This window comes from Bison bison, unplaced genomic scaffold (genome assembly GCF_000754665.1).
Source record: "Bison bison bison isolate TAMUID 2011002044 unplaced genomic scaffold, Bison_UMD1.0 scf7180017864068, whole genome shotgun sequence".
In the NCBI taxonomy this organism is placed as follows: domain Eukaryota; kingdom Metazoa; phylum Chordata; class Mammalia; order Artiodactyla; family Bovidae; genus Bison; species Bison bison.
Genome location: NW_011494640.1, coordinates 6,067,048 through 6,083,558, shown reverse-complemented (window position 1 = coordinate 6,083,558; position 16,511 = coordinate 6,067,048). Strand labels below are relative to the sequence as shown.

At 44.8% G+C, this 16,511-nt stretch overlaps 1 protein-coding gene across 1 annotated transcript in view; it reads right to left on the bottom strand.

The window, feature by feature from the left end:
• Positions 1-16,511, bottom strand: part of DNER (delta/notch-like EGF repeat containing) — a 290,628-nt gene that overhangs the window by 79,802 nt on the left and 194,315 nt on the right. The gene's annotated exons all lie outside the window — the stretch shown is intronic.

Below are 16,511 nucleotides of genomic sequence, written 5' to 3'. Positions count from 1 at the left end.
TTCTGTGTTGACCATCTGGTGATGTCCATGTATAGGTCTTCTCTTGTGTTGTTGGAAGAGGGTGTTTGCTATGACCAGTGCATTCTCTTGGCAAAACTCTATTGGCCTTTGCCCTGCTTCATTCTGTACTCCAAGGCCAAATTTGCCTGTCACTCCAGGTGTTTCTTGACTTCCTACTTTTGCATTCTACACACTGCTATATTCAAAATGGATAACCAACAAGGACATGTTGTATAGAACTTGGAACTCTGTTCAGTGTTATGTGCCAGCCTGGATGGGATGCAGGTCTGGAGGAGAATGGACACATGTGTGTGTGTGGCTAAGCCCCTTTGCTGTTCACCTGAAACTACCACAACATTGTTAATTGGCTCTGCTCCAATACAAAAGGTTTAAAGTTTGGGGAAAAAAAAAAAAAAAAATCTATGTCCTAGAGAAATAAATAAACTGTGATCCTGGTAATCATTAGCATCTCATTAAAATTTCAGTCCAAACAGTTAAGGACCTCTCTAGGCAACCCTCTGAAGCCAAATGGGATTTTAAACAGAGCAGCATGGCATTGCATAAGGAAGCACTTGGGTGACATGGGAGGGGACACGCTGTTCTGAAAAATCAGTAAGTGCCTGAGTTGATCATGTGCTGGACTGAAAAGGAGGTCATGTATCCATCTGCTTCAGGCAGGCAAACATGAGAGTTCTGAAGCATCATTAAAACTGAAGCAATTCTGTAAAAAGTACTCAGTACAGGCAGCAACTTTCCTTGTGTGCTTTCAAACTGAAAACCCAAGGCTATGATACAGAAACAATGGAAGAAATGCAGGGCCTTGTCCCCAGGTTTTTATCCAAGTCCAAATCAGCAGAGAATTTAAAAGCACACTGAAGGCTAGAAGGCCAGAAAAAAGTGGAACATGCAGACGAATCTCCATATTGGTGGTCTAATTGGGACTCAGGCTGTAGGCCACCATCAGTCACTCCATACGTCAGATAGCGCCAACAGTGATGCATTGTCGGAGGGTTTAGAGCCCTGGGGTTCTGGGGCTCAGCAGACGCTCCATCACTGACAGCGACAGCCGATCACTGCCACTGAGGCTAGCTTGTGGGAGGTTCTAGACGTCAGTGCTATCGCAGGCAGAGAACTAAAAGAACAGAAGTCAAATACAAGGAGGATCTAAAAGATGACAGGGCCAGGTGACCAGAAACAGCATCAAAAGCATCCATGAATACAATAATCAGCACAGGAGACTTCCAGAAATTCAAGCGGTAAGGAAAAAAGATTAAAGAGCTACTAGACGTTGGAGACTCCAGAAGTGAGAAACACCCATCAAGAGAGACTACCTAAGCTCAAGGGTGACTCATCTGTCATATGGCTATGCCACTATGCCTGTACTTTCCATTTGAGTCATAGGAAGACCGTTTTTTTTTTTTTTAATGAAGGAAGGAAATAGGGAATGAATGAGTTTTTATTACACTGCAGATTTCTGACTTTCTTTTGCACGCTTAAAAAAAAATTTGCATGCACACCACTGACATCAGTAAATGGATGCATCATGAATGTTGTAGCTTCTGTATCTCCTACTGGTGCTAGAAACCAAATGAGACAAAAACACTGGTTGTTAAAAGGCATCGTAAACAGTATCGCTCCACAATAGTGTTAGTTGTTGCTGTCATTAGCTCAAAGTTATAAGAAGGAACAATGGCTTCTCATCGTTAAATTAGTCCTGAGATCCCAGTATTTATAAACTGGAATACTACTGTTCTACGCTCACCCATTCAACTATGTTTTTTAGCTAGCAAAGTCTTTTAATTTTAAAAAATCTTTATCTACCACTGGTATATCCTGAACTCTGGGAGTTGGTGATGGACAGGGAGGCGGGCCTGCTGCGATTCATGGGGTCGCAAGGAGTCGGACACGACTGAGCGACTGAACTGAACTGAATATCTTTTGGAATCCAGATTGGGTGTTCTGAACCCTGGCATGTTACTACACTGCCTCTCCTTCAGAAATACATAAATATTTGAAACCATTACTATAAAAAGAGGGCTTCCCTGGTGGCTCAGATGGTAAAGAAACTGCCTGCCAATGCAGGAGAGGTGGGTTCAATCCCTGGGTCAGGAATATGCCCTGGAGAAAGGAATGGCAACCCATTCCAGTATTCTTGCTGGAAAATTCCATGAAGAGAGGAGCCTGGTGGGCTACAGTCCACAGGGTTGAAAAGAGTCAGACATGAGTGAGCAACTAACACTTTCACATTCACCACAGAAAGAATAAAGAGACAAAACAGTCCAAGACAGTAATTTAAAAAAATTCTTTGAGATTACTTGCACCTCTGTTCTGTTTTGAAGCAAACACAAATTTTGTGATTTTTTTTTCTATTAGGAAATTTGATATTTTCAAACATATAAAAGCAGTGCAAGAGCAGTTTCTTTAATTAGGTGCACCGAGCAGATATCATGTCAAATGAACTCATAAGTCTCAGTCTCAGGTAACTCTCAGCATCAACCGTGAAGCTGCTGAATCTACAGTGAAACAAAGCAGAAGAGGCTCATCTTCCTGGGAGAGGCTCAGCTTCCTCGGAAGTCAAAGTTGTGTTTCTCTGTGTTGGTCACTCACTGGACCAAACATAGCTTTGTGGTGTTCTCTTAGAGCCTCATCTCATGAGTCTAGAAGCTTGTTCTTGCAGTGGCATCCCGCATAAAGTGAGTGCTCACGTTCACACATACTGGGTTGGCCAAAAAGTTCATTCAATTTTTTTCTGTAAGATGTTAACTTACAAGGCACAGCTGGGTTGTTGCAAAGTCTAGCCTCTTGGTCAAGAACTTCATGTCAGGCAAATTTATGCTAAATCTAAGTTTCTATCACTTCTACCTCTTGTTGTTTAAACACTCAATATCTCAGTTTACTCATCCTCAAATTATAAAATAGGAATACTGGATTTCCCTGGCAGTCCACTGTTAAGACTCCACACTTTTGCAGCAGGAGGCCTGTGTGCAATTGCTAGTCAGGGAACTAAGATCCTGCATGCCACCAAAAAAAAAAAATGGAATACTATAATACTATAACCAGGAGTGAAATAAGAGAATATTTAAGTGCTCAGCTGAGTCTCAGTGCAGTAATTCTCAGAGATAGAAGCTCCTCTGGGCAAAGCCAGTATCGAGAAAATACATCATCTGGGTCAGCAGAGCTGAATCAATGTCCCGACAAACACCAACTTAATGTGCTCATTTGAGGTAACTATTAAGACAACTACCACTTAAAAATCTGGTTAAAGGTTTCATTTTCTCAACCAGTTATTTACCCCGAGTGAATCAGGATTACAGCTTGACCCCATTTCCTGTTTACTCTGAGATGATAGAGGCTGCTGGTGCCAATCTCAGTCTCATCCTTCATTAGGGCAGAGAAATGGCAACCACCTGGGGCCCACTTCATAAGGACTGTGGGGACTCAAGAAGCTACTAAGTTCAATAGCTTTGCCCAGCCCCCGGCACTTAAATCTTTATCAGTGCAGCCACCAAGAGCCGAAGCAGCAAGCAATCCCTTAATTCCGCACAAAGCTGGAGCTAACCCATCATTCACAGATGCCTACCAAGGCCACAAAAATTGATTCCATCTCTGGTCTGACTCCTTGGAAGAAAAACTATGACAAACCTAGACAGCATATTAAAAAGCAGAGACATTACTTTGCAGACAAAGGTCCATTTAGTCAAAGCTATGGTTTTTACAGTAGTCATGTATGGATGTGAGAGCTGAACCACAAAGAAGGCTGAGTGCCAAAGAATGATGCTTTTGAACTGTGGTGTTGGAGAAGACTCTTGAGTCCCTTGGACTGCAAGGAGATCAAACCAGTCAATCCTAAAGGAAATCAACCCTGAATATTCATTGCAAGGACTGGTGTTGAAGCTGAAGCTCCAATCCTTTGGCCACTTGATACAAAGAGTCGACTCACTGGAAAAGACCCTGATGGCTGGGAAAGATTGAAGGCAGGAGAAGGGGGCAACAGAGTATTAGACGGTTGGATGATATCACTGACTCAATGGACATAAGTTTGAGCAAGTTCTGGGAAACAGTGAAAGACAGGGAAGCCTGGCGTGCTGCAGTCCATGGGGTCACAAAGAGTTGGACACAACTGAGTGACTGAACAACTAGTCTGATTCCAACCCTGAACCTCCTAGGAAAAGAAGCAGGGCACAGACTGAATACTGTCCTCAGCAGTCTTCCCCAGGACACAGAATATCCCACACTGGCACTACTTGTACCACTGCTCCATCATCTGCATTATCTCACTGGAGCTTCCTTCTGTTTAACCCCATTTTAAAGAAGAGACAAGGAAGGCTAACAGGCCAATGGTACAGCTGTTCAGTGATAAAGCTGGAACTGAAATTCTGTTCTACTCAGTTCTAAGCCCAGAGCCCTTTCCATCACACCTGGTAAGAGACGTGAGGCATGCCAAATGTCAATTCTAAATTCCAGATTCCCAGACATTCTCAGCAAGCCCACAAAACATTAGCAATAACGGATCATAACAACTTCCAATCGCAAAGCAAGAGTCAATGGCTCAGTTACAAAATAGCTTAAAATGAGTCCCCATCTGACCTCCATGGCCACAAACTTGAAGAGAATTTCCTGAAATTATATGTTGGCAGTTCTTCAAATAGAACAATTCTCAGAAAAGCACTGGTTCGTGACGTAGCTGTTATCAGCTGCCATTTCTGACTTTCATTCCAGGTAAGAAGATGTAAAATGCTTTCCGCTGGCCTTGCAGTCTATGCTAACTCCTACCACCAGAAGGTAAATCCCACCCAATAGTTCAGCCAGGAATAAATTCTGAATGACCTGAACTTGAAGGGGAGTTGTGGGAGCAGAAATCCCTCCTAATTAAAGGCCAGTTCATTAGCACTTTCATACATATGGATTAGCCATTTAAAGCGAAGTTAAATAGATTAGGGAAAGATTTTTAATGTCAGGAATCTCATCAAAATTCCTTACGCAGCACCAGCAAGTGCCCTTCATTCATTAACGCTGTCCTTCCTGCCCTCGTATTAATCCCTCAGGTCACTCATCCAAAGAAGGCAAATGTCACAAAGTCCCCCTGAACACGCCCCCAAATTAGAATCAAAATGAAATGGAGATGAAGAATGGCTGTGGTGGTAACTGTGAACACCATTAGGACAGCGCCTTTCTGACAGGGCCCGTCTGGCCATCCTGGCAAATCTAACCCAGCTCCTCGCTCCTGGGCAGTCTTCCCTCCGTCATCCTCCCCTCTCATGAACTTCCAGGGCTCTGCCCTCTCCAAAGGGCCCTGCCGCCCCACACCACCTCTTCAACCTCTTCTGCTGCTGCCTCTAGCTCTCACCTCAGTACAGAACCCCCTAATGCTCTCCCCAGTGCTTCCCCTTTCCGTTTTCACTCTCGCCCCGTCAATCTTGAGAGTTCCCTTGACTTTCTCTAGCACCCACACACCAGGAACTCCATCCTCATCTCTCTGTTAGCAGCCTAAAGACCAGTCCCAGCCTCAAAGAACAACTCTTCACTGGCACATCTGCTTGGTTGGCCTGTCATTGCAAAAAGGCTTCTGCACATTCCCTGTTTCTTTGAGTTTCTCAAGTCACAGCCTCAGGGACACCTTTGACTCGACTCTCACCTCTGTTTCAAGCATTCAGCTGACACCCAAATTTGGATGACTCCACTCCTCAAACAGATTTCAGGTCCCCCTTCCATTCCCACCTCCATACGAGCAAGACCTCACTTCCACTCACCTGAGCTTTCTGACTGATCTCCTTGCCTCACCATCTTTTCTTTACTGTAATATCTAACTCCATCAGAATAATCTTTATGAAAGTCACACAGTCCTTCTAGTCATCCCCTAACTGTACCAAAGTCATCTTGGTAAAACAAAGATCAGTTCACATATGCAGCTAGTGCAAAATGCTTCCAAGTCTTCCTTTTCCAAATGCCTCAGCACCTAGATCTCCCCAATCTGGCCCAATCACTTCCAGGCTTACTTACTGTCCATCACTGCATCCAGAGGATCTTATCCCACAGCCAATTGGATCTCCTGTTCTCTGAACTTCTCCTGCTCCACCCCATCTTTTGTTCCATAGAGATGTTCCCCATCTTCCTCACCCAAACAATACTTCAATGTCCAACTCACTGGAAATTCTTGTTGAACTATCATTAATATGAAAATTCAATCCATTGGAACCCTCAGTATTTTGAGAAGCTTAATCAATTAAGTCCCACCAATGCTGTCACACCAAAGGCCACTGGGGACAAGACTGTAGTTGAGATAGTTGGGTTGCTTACTCCTCACAGCGAGGGAACACACACACAGTGGGAAATCTTGGGGTGTCTCAGTCAGAGGGTGCTGTGCTGTGTTGGTTGTTCAGTCGTGTCCAACTTTTGGGGACCCCATGGACTGTAGCTCGCCAGGCTCCTCTGTCTGTGGGGATTCTCCAGGCAAGGATACTGAAGTGGGTTGCCATGCCTTCGTCCAGGGGATCTTCCCCACCCAGGGATCGAACCCAGGTCTCCCACATTACAGGTGGATTCTTTACCATCTGAACCACTAGGAAAAGCCCATTAATACTGGAGTGGGTAGCCTATTGCTTCTCCAGGAGAGCTTCCTGATCCAGGAATCGAACCAGGGTCTCCTGCATTGCAGGTGGATTCTTTACCAGCTGAGCTACTAGAGGGTGTTAGATGGGGCTTCTTATAGGATTCACTCTACATGCTGTTGGAAAACAGGAGCAATTCTATGATTACATCGATAAATCTTGTCTATGGGTGGGAGCAGAGGCGAGCAAGGCTAAAGTCATAGCTCGTGAAAAAGCAGCTGGCCCTCATTTTATCTGCAGTAAAAAGAGGATGTTTTATATTTTGTGGGTTGTATGGTGACCTTGTTTTTCTCTGAACTTAGAAAAAGTTATGAAATGGTCTTGTTTGTCTCATTTTAAGTCGGACGTGACTTGGCGACTACACAAGAATGAGTGATCACATCTAAGGGCTGTGTTCCGTGTATTTATGTCCTTATGTCCAACAGGAGACACCACGGCCCAGCTGTGAGCACCAGGCCGGCTCCTAACAACTCCAAGACCTGCTGCTTTTAAGTGTCCAACAAGCTTCCAGATGTCAGGCACTGCTCCTCTCTTTCTCAATTCTTAGTGTTATCATGACTCAATGTAGAGCCTGAGACATTGTCTGAGGTAGAGGACAGATTAGGAAAACAAGACAAGCTGCAGCTAGGTAGACAAGATCCTACCTGGGAGCCCAGTGGTGAGAGCACTTATCATATTTCACAATATAACAGAAGAAGGGCCTGATAACAGGATTAAGAATTGGGGAAAAGGACAACATATTCTGTAAAAGCAACAGCTCTCAAGAATAATGCGGTATCGAAACCAGGCCCCTCCTACAGCATGTTAAACCCAAGAAATGTCTTCATCGTAGTCAGTCTGATCATGTTTTCTGGTTAATAAAGATGAAAGTTGTCCACTGTACATATCCAAGAATCTTAATGCAATTAGCCATTCATTATCAAGCTAAATGTGTTCATATTGTTATATGTGAACATTTTCCTTTATGGCTATTAAAGTCCTGATCATTAAGTCTTATCTTAGATTCTGTTTCCAGCGGACACTATCAGAGTGCTGATACTGCCAAATCTGAGTTTAATAGAACAAAGCGATGCCAATTGTGTCTTTCAGGCTCATCCAGACCAGAAATGCAGCTCACACGTTAGGCGTATGAGAAAAATAGAAAAAACAGTATCTGAAATTCTTATAACTTCCTTTAAAACGACTTCATTTGGGGGACTTCCCTGATTGTACAGTGGATGAGAATCAGCCTGCCAATGCAAGCGACATGGGTTCAATCCCTGGTCTGGGAAGATTTCACAGGCCACAGAGCAACTACACCTGCATACTGCAACTACCGAAGCTCATGTGCCTAGAGCCTGTGCTCGGCAACAGGAGAAGTCCATGCAGCACAGCAAAGAGTAGCACCCACTCACTGCGACTGGACAAAGCCCGTGCGTAACAACTGAGACCAGCGCAAACAAACAAAAATTCATCTGGAAAAAGTCTGCACATCCTTTCTTTTATGGTCTAGATGGTCTGCGTGGCCAACCCTATGACAGAAGAATCAGCAGATACATGAACAGCAACTCTTTCCAGATCTAGCCTGTGACAATTAATGAGCATCTGAGGTTATTCCTAAAAGACAATGCTGTTAAAGTGCTGCACTCAATATGCCAGCAAATTTGGAAAACTCAGCAGTGGCCACAGGACTGGAAAAGGTCAGTTTTCATTCCAATCCCAAAGAAAGGCAATGCCAAAGAATGCTCAAATTGCTGCACAATTGCACTCATCTCATACACCAGCAGAGTAATGCTCAAAATTCTCCAAGCGAGGCTTTAACAGTACATAAACCAAGAAATTCCAGATGTCCAAGCTGGATTTAGAAAAGGCAGAGGAACCAGAGATCAAATTGCCAACACCTGTTGGATCACAGAAAAAGCAAGAGAGTTCCAGAAAAACATCTACATATGCTTTATTGACTACACCAAAGCCTTTGCCTGTGTAGATCACAACAAACTGTGGGAAATTCTTCAAGAAATGGGAATACCAGACAGCCTTACCTGGCTCCTGAGAAATCTGTATGCAAGTCAAGAAGCAGCAGTTAGAAACAGATATGGAACAACGGACTGGCTCCAAATTGGGAAAGGAGTACATCAAGGCTGCATATTGTCACCCTGCTTATTTAACTTCTATGCAGAGCACATCATGCAAAATGCCAGACTGGGTGAAGCACAAGCTGGAATCAAGATTGCCAAGAGAAATATCAATAACCTCAGATATGCAGATAACACCACTCTTATGGCAGAAAGTGAAGAGGAACTGAAGAGCCTCTTGATGAAGGTGAAAGAGGAAGTGAAAAAGCTGGCTTAAAATTCAGCGTTCAAAAAACTAAGATCATGGCATCCGGTCCCATCACTTCATGGGAAATAGATGGGTAAACAACGGAAACAGTGACAGACTTTATTTTCTTGGGCTCCAAAATCATTGCAGATGGTGACTGCAGTCATGAAATCAAAAGACGCTTGCTCCTTGGAAAAAAAGCTGTGACCAACCTAGACAGCATATTAAAAAGCAGATACATTACTCTGCAGGCAAAAAGTCCATCTAGTCAAAGCTATGGTTTTTCCAGTAGTCATGTATGGATGTGAGAGTTGGACCATAAAGAAAGCTGAGCACCGAAACACTGATGTTTTTGAACTGTGGTGTTGGAGAAGACTCTTGAGAGTTCCCTTGGACCGCAAAGAGATCCAACCAATCAATCCTAAAGGAAATCAGTCCTGAATATTCATTGGAAGGACTGATGCTGAAGCTGAAGCTCCAATAATTTGGCCACCTGATGTGAAGAACTGACTCACTGGAAAAGACCCTGATGTTGGAAAGATTGAAGGTAGGAGGAGAAGGGGCTGACAGAGGATGAGATAGTTTGATAGCATCACTAACTCGATGGATATGAATTTGAGTGAGCTCCGGGAGTTGGTGATGGACAGGGAAGCCTGGTGTTGCTGCAGTCCATGGGGGTCACAAAGAGTAGGATAAGACTGAACAACTGAACTGAATTAAGGTTATTCATGGGAAAGAAAAAAACCTGTTATTTTTATTTCCATGTAGAAATCCTCAGGCTTTCCAGGTGGGACTAGTGGTAAAGAACCTGCCTGCCAATGAGGGAGATGTAAGAGAAGCAGATCTGATGTCCAGGTCAGGAAGATTCCCTGGAGGAGAGCATGGCAACCCACTCCAGCATTCTTGCCTGGAGAATCCCATGGACAGAGGAGCCTGGCGGGATACAGTCCATAGGATAGCACAGAGTCAGACACAACTGAAGTGATTTAGCATACATGCAGCACACATGTTGACACATTTACACTACTATATGTAAAACAGATAGCTAGTGGGAAGCTGCTGTATAACACAGGGAGCTCAGCTTGGTGATGGCCTAGATGGATAGGATGGGAGCGGAAGGCAGGAGGTTCCAGAAGGAGGGGATATATGTATACATATATCTGATTCACTTCAATGTAAAGCAGACACTAACACAACATTATAAAGCAATTATACTCCAATTTAAAAAAACAAAACAAAACAAAACAAAATTGGAGTAATAACTCAAGTGTATCAGGCAGGGGCCAAGATCAGTGAACTCAGGCAAACCACCTTCCCTCTTAGCAAGGATTCCTTCTCGCACTGGTCACCATCCAAAAGGCATTTCCAGACCCCACTACAGCTTAGAGATCACACTAGATATCACCTGCCACCTGTAAGGGTCATGGCAGGTCCTTGGCAACTCCATGCATAGTGGCCCTGTTCCCCACGATGTCCATTAGACTCCATGCTCTCACTTTCTCCATCCTTGGGAGATTTCAATTTGTGATTTTCTTAGAGAACACGTGGCCTATCACTTAACACTGTCCCTGAAAGATAACTTTTCCATGATTGCTCACTGCTGACATTTTATTATTTAATACTAAAATCCCATCAGAGCTCCCTAGCCTGATAAGCTAAAAATGAAGTCTGAAAATAAAGCACCTGGCAAATCTGATTTGCAGTCATATCCAAATGGCATTTTGTCAGATGGGAGCTAATTATCAACCTGACATGATTTCAATCTGCTTCCATTTTATGAAACGGGGTCTGCGTGCTCTCTACAAAGAGGATCAGCCTTGCCTCTCTTCAGCTTGACACCCAATTTCACCTACTCTCATGAGATTCTTCTATTATGCAAACTATTGGTAAAGCAATTACATGCTCCGAAAGATTAAGACTAGAAATTTAGCATTCAGAGAATTGTCATTTTCACCTCTTAAAATGTAAATTCTTGCCAGATGTTAAGATGCCTTTTTTACTTTACACAATGTCACCTAATGATCTGAGGAAGCCACCCCTCCAAAAGCAATTTCATCTCCCCAGTTTGACGAGAGCATTGACTGAACTCCAAGGCTCTATCCTGGAGGACTGCCTAATGAGTGCAGGCATCCAGAAACAGGACACTTGTTTCTTCAGGCTTTTCAAGGCTCCTTAGAGGCCAGGCATTGGCCTTATCAAGCGAAAGGCTACAAATGGACACAAATGAAGGCTGGGCAGAGAATAGCAGGTGGGAAAAGAGGAACTTCACAGGAGACACTTCACCCTTTTGACTTGAGGAAAAGTGCTGGAATCTCCATGGATGGAAAGCAACTGCAAAGCCCTTACTGCTCTTGCCAGGAAGCATGCTCTGTGTCTCTCGTCTAACACCCTTACACACAACAGAAGATCATGGTCAACAGAAGGACATGGAATGAAGTTCCTTCTGTCTAAGTACAGGAACATCCCTGGTGGTCCAGTGGCTAAGACTCTGCTCCAAGTGCAGGTGAAACGGAGCAGGTCCTTGGCCTACCCACCCACCTCAGGGTTCTCTGCCTGTGGGAAATTTTAGTCAAAGAAAAAATTTAATCAGAGAAGTGAGAAATGGGGAAACAAAGGGAAACAGTCACAGGAGACTAAATAATACTAACGTAGTCATTAAGCATAGTCAAGGATCTTTAGTTCTTTCTCAAGGGATGTAGATAATATTCTGAGCCATATCCTGTGAGCTGTCTTAAAGATACTGAAATACTAGGTGGAGAATTTAACTACATGATGACCAGACTGTACCCAGAACATGAGCTGCCACAATTCAGAGAATTAGCTTCAAAGAAATGATAACAAACGGACTCTGGAACTGAAGATTAACTGTACCTAAAACAACCAAGATGACGCTGGTCAGAGCACCAATGACTGTCAGCTGGTCAGAGCACCGATGACTGTCAGCTGGTCAGAGCACCGATGACCAGTCTGAAGATGACTGTCAGGGCTGGCTGTTGTTTCTACATGTAGTATTCCCCGACTCTGTCTATAAAAGATCTTATCCCACTGGCTGCCAGTGGTGGGGGGTCGACCTTTGGACAGACGTCTGCCACCCACTCCCCCACCAATTGCTGACATTTGAAATAAAGCCAAATTTCTTTCCCACCAACCTGGCCTGTTTATTGGCTTTTGAGCAGCAAGCAGCCAGACCCCTCACTCTTTCGATAACACAGGAGGCGCAGGCTCAATCCCTGGGAACTAGATCCCACATACTGCAACTAGGAGTTCGCATGCTGCAACTAAAGATCCTGCATGCAGCACTGAAGATCAAAGATCCTGCAACCAAGACTTGAAGCAGCCAAATAAATAAGTAAATGACAACAACCAAAAAAAAAAAAAAAGAATAAAAGCTAGAAGGGTGAGATCAGTAACTTGTCCCAGGTCCAGTCTGTGGATCTGCAGCTGCAACTGCAGCTGAACTGATGAGCATCTAAGATGTTATGTGTGAAAAGGGAAACCAAGGCCCCGAAATGGCCTGTAAAGTCCTACAGGGATAGTCAACAAGTGGAGGGTCTCATGAGTCCTTTCTCCCACTCCTCCTTGTGTGAACAGAGAGACACCAGGAAGCATATTTTCTATTTAGGATCATGTAAGCCTCCCACCAGGGGCTTCCCTGGTGGCTCAGACGGTAAAGCGTCTGCCTGCAACTCGGGAGACCCGGGTTCGATCCCTGGGTTGGGAAAGATCCCCTGGAGTAGGAAATGGCAACCCACTCCAGTATTTTTGCCTAGGAAATCCCATGGGCAGAGGAGCCTGGTGGGCTACAGTTCATGGGGTCGCAGAGTCAGACAGGACTTAGCGACTAAACAACAAACAAGCCTCCCACCAGGGGCTTCCCTGGTGGCTCAGACGGTAAAGCATCTGCCTGTAACACGGGAGACCAGGGTTCGATCCCTGGGTTGGGAAAGACCCCCTGGAGTAGGAAATGGCAACCCACTCCAGTATTCTTGCCTGAGAAATCCCATGGGCAGAGGAGCCTGGCAGACTACAGTCCATGGGGTCACAAAGAGTTGGACACGACAGCACACAAGCCTTGACACACACGTTGACAGATATTACTAAAAAGCAGCAGGTACTTCTACATAACTACATCCTCACTTCAAGTTGTCAAAATACACGAACTAAATACGAGGGTAAGGTGAGTATGTTTGAGAACAGAAGTCAGAGGAGAACGGGAGGAGAAACAAAACCGCCTTCTGGTCCTGTGACGTGTGATTTTCTCCATGGAGCTCACAGAAGAAACGGGGACTCTTGGGAGACTCGTGTGGAGGATGCTCTGAGGTTCTTCTCTGGATCCTGGCCCGGGGAATTATCACTACCCCCTGTGTTGGGAGCAGTGGGCTCCTGAGTCGTGACATGAGAAGGATAGATGAAGCTTTCTTCATCTGCAAACACCAACGCTCCCGGGGCCCCATGTTCCAAACAGGTAAGGGCACTGCGCTGCACACCTCCTCCTTCACCTTGAAGGTACCACGGCACGTGCCTGCCAGGCACACGGAAGAACACTGGCCCCCAAGAGGAAGCGGCTCCCACCTCCACACGGCTCTGATAGGGGAGGACGAGTATACTCACAGAAAAGTGTCCCCGTCATATGTAGACTACAGAAACGCCTTCACCACGAGGCTCACGTTGTTTTGCTCTTTAGTCACCAAGTGGTGTCTGACTCTTTGCATCCCCATGGACTGTAGCCTGCTGGGTGCCTCTGTCCATGGAATTTCTGAGGCAAGAATACTGGAGTGGGTTGCCACTTCTCAAGGATCAAATCTGGATCTCCTGCACTGTAGGTGGATGCCTTACCACCGCAGCACCAGGGAAGCCCACGAGGTTTATGAAAAACCCCAAAAATGTTACTGGGATAGTTCACTTCACGTGTCAGCTCAGCTAAGCCACAGGACCCAAATGTCTGGTCAGACATTAGGCTAGATGTTCTTGTGAAGGTATTCTTTAGATAAAATGAGTATTTACAACAGTAGGCTTTGAGTAAATCATTACCCTCCCAGAAAGTGGGTGGGCTTCATCCAATCAGTTGAAAGTCTTAGGAGCAAAGACTGAGGTTTGCTGAGGCAGGAGGAATTTGAGCTCAAAAGTGTAACATAGAAATCCTGCCTAAGTTGACAACCTGCCAGCTTGTACCACATTTTGAACTTGCCAGTCCTCACAACTGCATGAGTCAGCTCCTTAAAATTGAGCAATGGTTTCTTTTTCTGTCTCTCCCTCTCTCTCTTCTGTTTGTCTGGAAAATCCTACTCACGCAGTTACCAGGCAGACTAACCAGGTCCATTCCCTCTACATTTTAGAGGATTGGGGCCCTTGGCAAAACATCAATCCCATGACTGTTTAGAAAACCAGAGAAGTAGAAGTCTACATGAAAGAGGCTTTTCAATACCTTTCAAAGGCTCAATTGTATTTCCTACTCGCTCCTTAGGTGATGGATGAGTAGGAGCTGTGCCCCTGGAAAGTTCCAGACCAGGCATAGCACAGGGGAACCGGGGCACCTGGGCTGGAACCGGGACTCAGCCTCTGGGGGGGTGAATGGCCACCGACACGTGACTAAATCAGGAATAAGGCATTTCATGCCTTGGTGGAAGCACACTTCCACCACATCCATCCGGCAGGGAGGGAACATAAAAGGACCAGAGACGTAAAGCACCCAGCTCAGGACCGAGCAAGACTAAGCTCACTAAATCGTACCTTATTGTTAGACAAAAGATACTAAAAAACACACTTCATTCTACTCCCATCCCTAAGAGAGGAGAGAAACACATCCAAGGATAATTTTTGTTTGTTTTGGTTTGGTTTTTGCCTTTTTTGTTGGCGTATAATTGCTTTACAATGTTGTTAGTTTCTGCTGTACAGTGAAGAGAAGCAGCTACCAGTAGACACATATCTCCTCCCTCTTGGACCTCCCTTCCCCTATCCCACTCCTCTAGGTCATCACAGAGCACCAAACTGAGCCATCTGTGCTGCACAGCAGGTTCCCACCAGCTATCTATTTTACACATAGTAGTGTGTATATGGGACTTCCATGGTGGATCAGTGGTAAAGAACCAGTCTGCCAATGGAGGAGACACAGACGGGTTCGATCCTGGGGTCAAGAAGATCCCCTGGAGAAGGAAACAGCAACCCACCCCAGTATTCTTGCCTAGGAAATCCCATGGACACAGAAGCCTGGTGGGCTACATTATATGGGGTCACAAAGAGTCGGACTCAACTTAACAACTAAACACGTGTATATATGTCAATCCTAAGCTCTCAGCTCTTACCACTCTTCTGTCCCTTGCTGTGTCTACATGTCCATCCTCTACATCCAAGTCTCTATTCCTGCCCTGGAAATAGGTTCATCTCTACCATTTTTCTAGATTCTACATATGCCTGCCTGCCTACTTAGTTGCTCAGTTGTGTCCAACTCTTTAGCAACCCCATGGACTGTAGCTCACCAGGCTTCTCTGTCCATGGAATTTTCCAGGCAAGAATACTGGAGAGCGTTGTTATTTCCTAACTCCAGGGGATCTTCCTGAACCAGGTATCAAACCCATGTATCCTGTGTCTCCTACATTGCAAGCAGATTCTTTACCCATCAGGGAAGCACTCTATAGATTCCACATATATATGTTAATAAAAACATACAAGGATACTTAATATAGAGCTTCAAATACCAAGAAAGGGATACTGTGGGTGACTGTGGGAACTCGAAGGAAAGCTGATTCAACCTCAGAAGGGGAAGTTTGCAGGCGAGATGCGACGACAGGGGAGCAGGCACTCCAGGCAGAGGGCACTGCATAGCAGAACCAGGAGTGGAGCCAACCAGGGGACTTGTCGGCCATGTACATGGGCCAGAGAAGTGGGGCAGGGATCACTGGGCTGGGAAGCATTCTAAAGAGCCAGCTCGTGCAAGGATGCAGACGTGGGGAGAATATAAATCAGAGGAAAGACAGAGCTGCCGGTGTGCGTTCTTTTCAGAGCCGTGCGGACACAAACTTTCACTAGTAACTACTCCGACTTCTCAGTCTCAAAACTTTCACAGTTGACAATCAGCAATACAAATGGAGAAGACATCCGGAAAATAAATGATGGAACTTGTGAACGTTTACACAGGAAGCCAAAAAAGTCCTCTAACATGAACTGTGCCCCAAGTAAGAATTTTAAATGATGATAAAATGCTGAATGGACTGCATTCTGCTTTGTGTGCATGTGAAAACGAAAAACATTCCATTAACCTCAGAACCCAGTAATAAAAGATATATAATGCAGGAAAGGCTCTGAAGTGACCTATAGTCAATTGTCCAAAATAATTAAGCTATTATCAGTCCACGGGGTCTCAAAAAGAGTCGGACATGACTTAGGGGCTAAACAACAACAAAAAGATTAAGCCTGGTTTTCATTTTCTTCATTTTGCTGACTTATATTTTCTCCTTTTCTATAATGACTGTGGAATGCTCATGAAAAGAGGAAAGGGTATTTTTCAAAGCCTGCCTAAAGGGAGTTTAAAAAGAAAGGGTGTTATAGTTCTCAGGCAGCATTAGTGGTAAAGAATCTGCCTGCCAGTGCAGGGGTCTTAAAAGA